General features: G+C 38.4%; 1 protein-coding gene across 1 annotated transcript in view; it reads left to right on the top strand.

Moving 5' to 3' along the window:
- zmat4a (zinc finger, matrin-type 4a) overlaps window positions 1-7,728 on the top strand; it is a 208,688-nt gene that overhangs the window by 158,379 nt on the left and 42,581 nt on the right. The gene's annotated exons all lie outside the window — the stretch shown is intronic.

Raw genomic sequence — 7,728 nt, 5'->3', positions numbered from 1 at the left:
CTTACATACAAAAACTTACAAAAGCACAAAAAAAATACTTCAAAAACACTCCACAGAAATAAATTTCACTTGTCTGAATTTTTTATGTACAGATGTGCATCTTTTAATGGTTTAAAATAAAAAAAATAAAATAAGAAAAGTCTAGTTATTTCCATGCAGTGTCCAGAAAGAGGTGTTGTTCAGCTTGTAGGGCACCACAACTGCTTCTACCCACCTCCATCATCATCATCATATGAAATTACTTTTTGTCACAACAAAAAATAGTGGCTGGTAAAAAATATTTAATTTCCAGCCCTGGGTACAGCACAGGTTGAAGGACTAGGAGATAAACTTAGAGAGGCCAGAGGAGGGACAGTGGGTATATTGGTAGAAGGAGATGCAGCTGCCAGGAAAAAGACAAAGAGGAGACAGATGGATGCCATTAGAGAGGACATGGAGGTAGCTGGAGTGGGGACAGAGGACACAGAGGACACAGAGGACAGAGTTAGATGGAGGAGGATGGCTGAATGTGGCTGAAAAGAGAACAAGAAAGAAAGAAATAAGCCCCTTTAACATTTTGAACATATGCACTACTGTTCGTCTGCCATGTAGCCCTCGTTACTGCAGCTGTCAGTGTGACTTCTTGTGGACACCACCAGCATGAAAAGCCATAATTTTTATATGTGAAATCACTTTCCTGCTGTTTTCCAGTCACAATATGTCAATAAAATTGTACCATGTTGTTGTGGCTGGTAGAGGGCCAGCTGCCAGAAGAGCAGAGGGAGTCCAGAGGTGCTGGGAAGGGCACTGGTGCATGACAGAAACAAGTCCTTCCAGCTGACTGGGCACAGATACACACCCTGAGGCCTGATTGCTTCTTTATATCTTGTAGTTTTACTGTTTCTGGGTTAGGTTAGACTGAATGGATGCTGTCAATTCATAGAACAAATGATTTATATTGATCATGATCTCTGTTTCTGTGTTTAGGTGCTCATCTTAGTAAATAGGGTTTACTGCATTTTGTTGTTGTGTTTATTGTTTCTGTGCTTTACTCCGGAGAGTTTTAAAAATGTAAATTTTATTCTGCCTTTGCACCTCCCATCCATACACAAACAAAACAACATTTTTGGGAAGATTATATATTTTTTATTTTGTTTATTAAAATTTTAACATATTAAATCAAAAAATAACAACAAACACCCCCCCACCCTTGCACCTTCCCCTAACAAACAAGTAGAGTAAATAAATAGATACATTTTAAAATAGGAAAATATGATATAAAACAATTTCAATGAAATAATATTAAAAAATAAAATAGCTATAAATGCAGTTACACTTTCATACACATTGCATATATGCATGCACACACAAATAACAGAACACATCACTGTGGTTTTCAGTTCAGAATGAGCTAACAGTCTGTACCTTTAATGTAGCACAGAAAGGGATTCCAGGTTCTTATTGGCCAGAGTCAGCTTTATTAATCTTTTTTTACAGTTTGGAAGATAAAGGTACTCTCTAATTAAGCTTGTATATGTAGGTGGAGCTGCAGAGTTCCAGTTCAGCAGCATTAGGTTCCTGGCTAGCAGAGTTCTGAATGCAGACAGTAGAGAGATCAAGTGAGGAAGGCCATACTCTGAAAAAGGCAGTTAAAACATTAGAAACAATGTCCTCTCCAGTTATATTAGATAATGAGGAACATTTCAGACCAGAACCTCTTTGTGGAGGGACAGCTCCAACACATGTGAGTAATTTGCTGTGGTCTGCTGGCATCAACTGCACAGAAGGGGCACTGTGTCAAATATCTGTACAAGCCTGGCTTTAGTGTAGTGAACCTGGTGTAGAACCCAACATTATATGAAACTGTGCCAAGCACAGTGTGAAGATCTGTGATCTGTGTTCTTTAAAACCTGCCCCCAAACATCGTGTGATCAGCATTTCCATATCTGTTTGGAGAGAGTCTTAATTACATGCCTAGCATTCCTGGAGGGCAAGCATATTGCCCAACAACTTTCATTCCAGAGTTTTAAACAATGATCATCTTATGTTACAAAATTACAGAATTATAAGTGGTTTAGTCAAATCTTGAAAAATAACTTCATGCAAATCTCATGCAATATCATGAGATTTTGCATAATCTGTTAGAGCTTTAAGAATGTGTTGTGAATATCTCTCCAGTACTGCCACATAATTTTTAACCTTACTATCTGTACAATTGACAAGTTATAGCTATTTTTGTGTTGGTTGATATTGATTATCTGTGGCAGCCATCTTGATTTGGGTTAACTCCAAAGTATGTCCGTGTATTTGTGCATCCAGTGATTATTTGCTGAGTTTTATGAAAATCCCTCTGATGTTCATGAGATATTTTGATAACATACAGACAGGGTTGACCCCAATAGTTAATGCTAAAATTAAAAAAAATGTTTTTGCTCAATGATTAACGCTCAGTGTATTTGTAAACGACTGTCAGGTACTGCTGCACCAATTTTTATTTCAATATCTGTGAAAGTGACTAAGTTATAGCCATTTTTCAGTTAGCTCTAGGAGTCATCTTGAATGTGGTTGACTCCAAATGATAATCAATTGTAGATCTATACTCAATAATTACATTGTGTTTCATGAGATATTTTTCTAACAGAAGAACAGGATGGAGTCCAACAGGGTATGCCAAACTTTTAAACAACATCGTCACATAAATAGTAGCACTTGGATTAAGTGTTGTCAGTGACTACAACCACACCAAATGTTTGCTCAGTAGCTGTAAGATTAGGTGAATCATAACCATTTTCATGTTAGGAAATGTCACACCTAACTGGCTCTAAAGGTTAATCAGCTGTAAATTTACAATTACTGGTTATTTTCTGTTTATGAGATATTTTGTTAACAGTAAGTAGTTAAAAAATCTAAACTACGATGCACCATCTATTAGGGCTCAGAGTATGTTTTAGGGCTCACATCAGATTTTAGGTCAGTCTTTTTGTAACATTGACTGAGTTATAGCTGTAACAGCCATCTTGAATTAGGTTGACTCTAAATGCTAACTGATTGTAGAGGTATTTCCACTGAATAATTTATGCAAGTTTCAATGAAATTGATTGAATGGTTCATGACATATTTTGCTAACAGATAGACGCACACAAACCCAGGTGATAATTGTTACTGAAGGTGCCAAAGCACAAGCACTTAATCACTGCAGTCTCCCAGTTCTGCAAGCATTCTTCAACAGAAAGAAACACATTCCTGCAGCACCAAAGATAACACTGCACCTCCTCTGCCCTGCAGTGGCCACATATACCTCCAGGAGCCTGCAGAAGGAAGCCGTTTAGTGGGATGAACTGCAAACTGTTTGGAGGTCTAAAGGATGGCCATATGAACTGAAACAGCAGCTGGTTAATAGTGCACCCTCACCTCTGACTGTGGTTATTGATGTGATTCTGGGTTTCAGTCGGTCAAAATGACTGACAGCTTTTAGATTGCTCCATTACTGTAAAAGCCATAAATCAATAAAAACTCAAAGATCAGAATATGTTCAGGCTGAAGGCAGAGGATTGAGAGAGCTGCTCCAAACCTTTCAATTCCTGATTTTTAGGGCTAGTGATGGTAAATTTAGAAAAATATACTGTATTTGTTCACTTTCAGCTTACTTCTGCCGTCATACTTGAAATGACACAGTATAATACTCACTTTGCACTCATTGTGAGGGGCACAAACTTCAGAATGGGGAATAATTTGAAACATCTTATCAGTTCTCTAAATACCATAACATCAAACATGATTAAAACTCAAAAACAACCAGTTAAAATTAAGCATTAACTACTATTAACATAATCTGAAATTACATTTTATAAAAAGGTAGAATATGAGTTGTGAATAAATCATTTAAAACTAGAGAAACAAGTGCTGAGAATTTAATGACTTTGCTGAATTTAGTTGTTGAAGTTAACACAGGAGGAAAACAGGAGCTAAAAAGAGCATAATGGTAGCTAAAATATAAAGGGAACATAATGGGAGGTAAAAGGAGCAAAACAGTTATTTATTTTCCAGACTATAAGGCGCACTTAAAAGCCTTCAATTTTCTAGAAAAACATCAGTGCTCCTTATAATCCGGAGCACTTTATATATGTAAGAAGTTGTGATGTTTTAGTAGGACTTTGGTAAACTACAAAGCTGCACCTCTTGCAGCATTAAGGCTCAGTTATAGTCACACAGGGCTCTGTGCACGGACCTGAGCGAGCGGTGGAGGCGTTTATACTTGATGCTTACGTTGGTGCTGTATTCTTCTGTGAGCTTTGAACCGTTTGATTATCTCTGTGATCTCTCATAGAGGGATCATAGAGATGCTGATACAGGAGAACCAGCTCTGCTAGAGCACCGAAATCCTCCATTTTGAATGGAGCGGGGCACGCGGTCCACGCAAAGTTACAAAAATTGGGAGGCGACGATGCACCTTATAGTCGGTGCGTATTATATATGACATAAGTTTGAAAATGGATCATTCATTGACAGTGTGTCTTATAATCCAGTGCACCCTGTAGTGCAGAAAATACTGTAACTAAAAGCTAAAAGGAACAGAACAATAGATTCAAACTAAAAGTGGGTGAATGGTAGCTAAAAGCATTTAACCATCACCTGGGTTTTTAAAAACTTGCCTGTTTTAAGTCACTGCTAAAATCATGCCTTGCTCCTGCATTTTGTTTGAAAATCATTTTATGTTGTTTAAAAAAAACATCCTCTATTGTTCCTTGTTTTCACTCAGTTTTATGACGTTTACTGACCAGTTAGACAGGTAACTCTTGCAAAAGAAATCTTTATCTCAATTGGTTTTAATTTTAGTTTCACTAAAATCTGTCCATTGTTTCCTGAGATATTTTACTAACAGACAGACTGTGTTGACAGTTAAGGCAACACGGTCGTATCAGCAAGGATGTGCAATGTGTAGCATTTCCAACATATGTATGTTTTAGGAATGAAGCACAGCTATTAACACCAATTTTTAGCTCAAAATCTAGAAAATTGACTGATTGATTCAGAGCCATTTTTGTGTTTCCTCAGGTCAGTTAGCTGTGGCAGTTTTCAAGATGACTGCAACAGCTAATTAAACTTAGCAGACACAAAAATGTCTCTAACTCAGTGATTTTTACAAATATTATGCTAAAGTTTGATGCGCTGGTAGCTGAGAATCATTATCCAAAACTAACATGAAAGGTGGCGTGCAATATGCAATACTACCTTTAGTATTTGGAACATTTTCAGAGGTACAAAATCAGTTTGCATTAACATAATCTGTATGGAATGTTTGAAAATGTGTGCATGCAAATAACCTCACCAACTTTTTCTTTCCTTCCATCTGGCTCCACATCATCAATTCTTTCTGTCTTTTGTCACTTCTGTGTTTTCTGGGTCCTCTCCCTGACCTTCCCCAACACACACACAGTCCTCACCCACCTTTCAACTTGCTGAGAAAATGTGCAATCTGACTCCAAACGTTGAAATATTCAACAGTTCTCATAAAGAAGTTGTACATGTTGTGGAAGGTTGATGGCAGAGAAATAAGAGATGGGGAAGTCACGGGCAGGCCAGCAGCTCTTTCACCACAAATAAAGAGACATTCTGGGGGTAAAACTCTCCCTCTTAGGTTACCAAATGATTAAACAACTCTTTGTTCTGTACATAAAAGGATTGTAAATGTGAAAGCTTTCAGTCTAAACAGTTTTACTGTCTATTTGCACAGTGAAAGTGAAGCAGAGCACCTGCTACTAAGGTGCTGCCAGTAAACTTTCTTATGTTCAGTTCAAAGCTCATTAGGAGATTTGAGCTCAGATATTTAATTTCCTTCCACTGTGAAGACTGTAATGTTTGCAGAATCTGTCTATTAAAGATTAATGGGGGAAGCTGGTGATGCTGTTGGTTTCTCAGAGTTTATGTGGTTGTTGAATGCTGCAACAGGTCATTTTTTGTTTGTTTTTTAATTTTTGCTTATTAAAAACATCTCATGATCTGGGATCCACTGTTCAACTTCTCATTCTAATTTTTATTTTTTTTGTTGAGAATTGATCCTATTGTTGCTGGGATTAGCTTCCTTGTTTTCGGATTTTTAAAGCGACTGAAAGTTCCTTTTGTTTCTTTTTTAAAAGTTGGTGTTGGAAGTGGGATAAGTCTGAGGCCACATAACGTAAAATGCTTCCTGTGGGTCAGGAGTGAGTCTTTGCCTCAAGTGGAGAAGTTTAAGTACCTGGGTGTTTTATTTACAACTGATAGTAGGATTGAGTGGGAGATGGACCAAGAGATTGTCTGCAAATATGAGAGATTTGCTACGATCTGCTGTGGTGAAGAAGGACTGGAGCTGAAAAGTAAAGCTCTTGATTTTCTGGTCTGTCTATGTTCCAACCCTCACCTAGGGTCATGAAGTTTGGATTATGATCAAATGACTGAGATGTTGAATACAAATAGCTGGAATTGGCTTCCTTCACAGGATTCAAACTTAGAGTTAGGGTGAGTGGTTCGGGTATCTGATGCCTCACTGGGAGGAGACCCCAGGACAGAGCCAGAACTCTCTGGAGGAATTATTTATACTCCTCCGGAGGAGCTGGAGAGTGTCGCTGGGAAGAGGAATGTCTGGGTTTCCCTCTTGGATGAATGGATGGATGGATGGATGGATGGATGGATGGATGGATGGATGGATGGATGGATGGATGGATGGATGGATGGATGGATGGATGGATGGATGGATGGATGGATGGATGGATGGATGGATGGATGGATGGATGGATGGATGGATGGATGGATGTGGCCCTACATCCATGAGTACCTTTTCCGTGCCTGTGTAGTGCCTCTCAGCAGCTTGGAACAAAATGAACATGAAAACAAGAGAAAATACATTATCTGTAATAATGTGGTATGAATTCTGATCACTGAATGACTTTGCTGAAGAAGCTGAAGAAGCTGAGTTGTTAAAGCTAAAAACGTGGATCACTAGCTAAAAATTAAAAAGAGCAAAACACTTGCTAAAAAAAGCAAAATACTAATTAAAAGCTAAAAGTAGCAAAAAGCTAGCTTAAAACTAAAAGTAGTAAATTGGTAGCTTAAAGGAGCACAAGAAGACAAAAATAGAACAAGTGAGCTGAAGCAGATTTCAAAGAGAACAATGTTTCTGAATGACCTCACTGCATTAATAGTGGAAAAATGTTTGTAAATAAAGTTAGATATTTTTAAAAGTACAAAAATTACAAAAAAGAAAAGTCATCTCCTGAATCAGTTGAACATTTGGATAAATTTCATTTGGTGGTAAATTGTGCAGAAATGTCTGTTTTGACTGTAAAAGTCACAGAGCCCTGTCCTATCTGTACCACAGATAAAAGTAATCAACTTCTTGAGACCGTAAATGAAGAACACTGTGTAAATCTTATTTGTTATGTTCTCATTAATCAAAAGGCATGGCCCTTATATTGCCAGAATCTCACTGTGACTGTTGGGGACTAGCTGGTGAACAGCATTTGTGAGGGAGTCCCTGAAATGTTTTGCAGTGTTTGCAGAGGATTGCAGTCCTGTTGCTTGAATTGTGAACATCCATCCATCCATCCATTTTCTTCCGCTTATCCGGGGTCGGGTCGCGGGGGCAGCAGCCTAAGCAGGGAGACCCAGACTTCCCTCTCCCCAGCCACTTGGGCCAGCTCCTCCGGGGGAATCCCAAGGCGTTCCCAGGCCAGCCGAGAAACATAGTCCCTCCAGCGTGTCCTGGGTCTTCCT

This window comes from Kryptolebias marmoratus, linkage group LG1, assembly GCF_001649575.2.
Source record: "Kryptolebias marmoratus isolate JLee-2015 linkage group LG1, ASM164957v2, whole genome shotgun sequence".
Taxonomy (NCBI): domain Eukaryota; kingdom Metazoa; phylum Chordata; class Actinopteri; order Cyprinodontiformes; family Rivulidae; genus Kryptolebias; species Kryptolebias marmoratus.
Note: the sequence above shows the minus strand (reverse complement) of the source record. Positions and strands in the feature narration are given on the sequence as shown.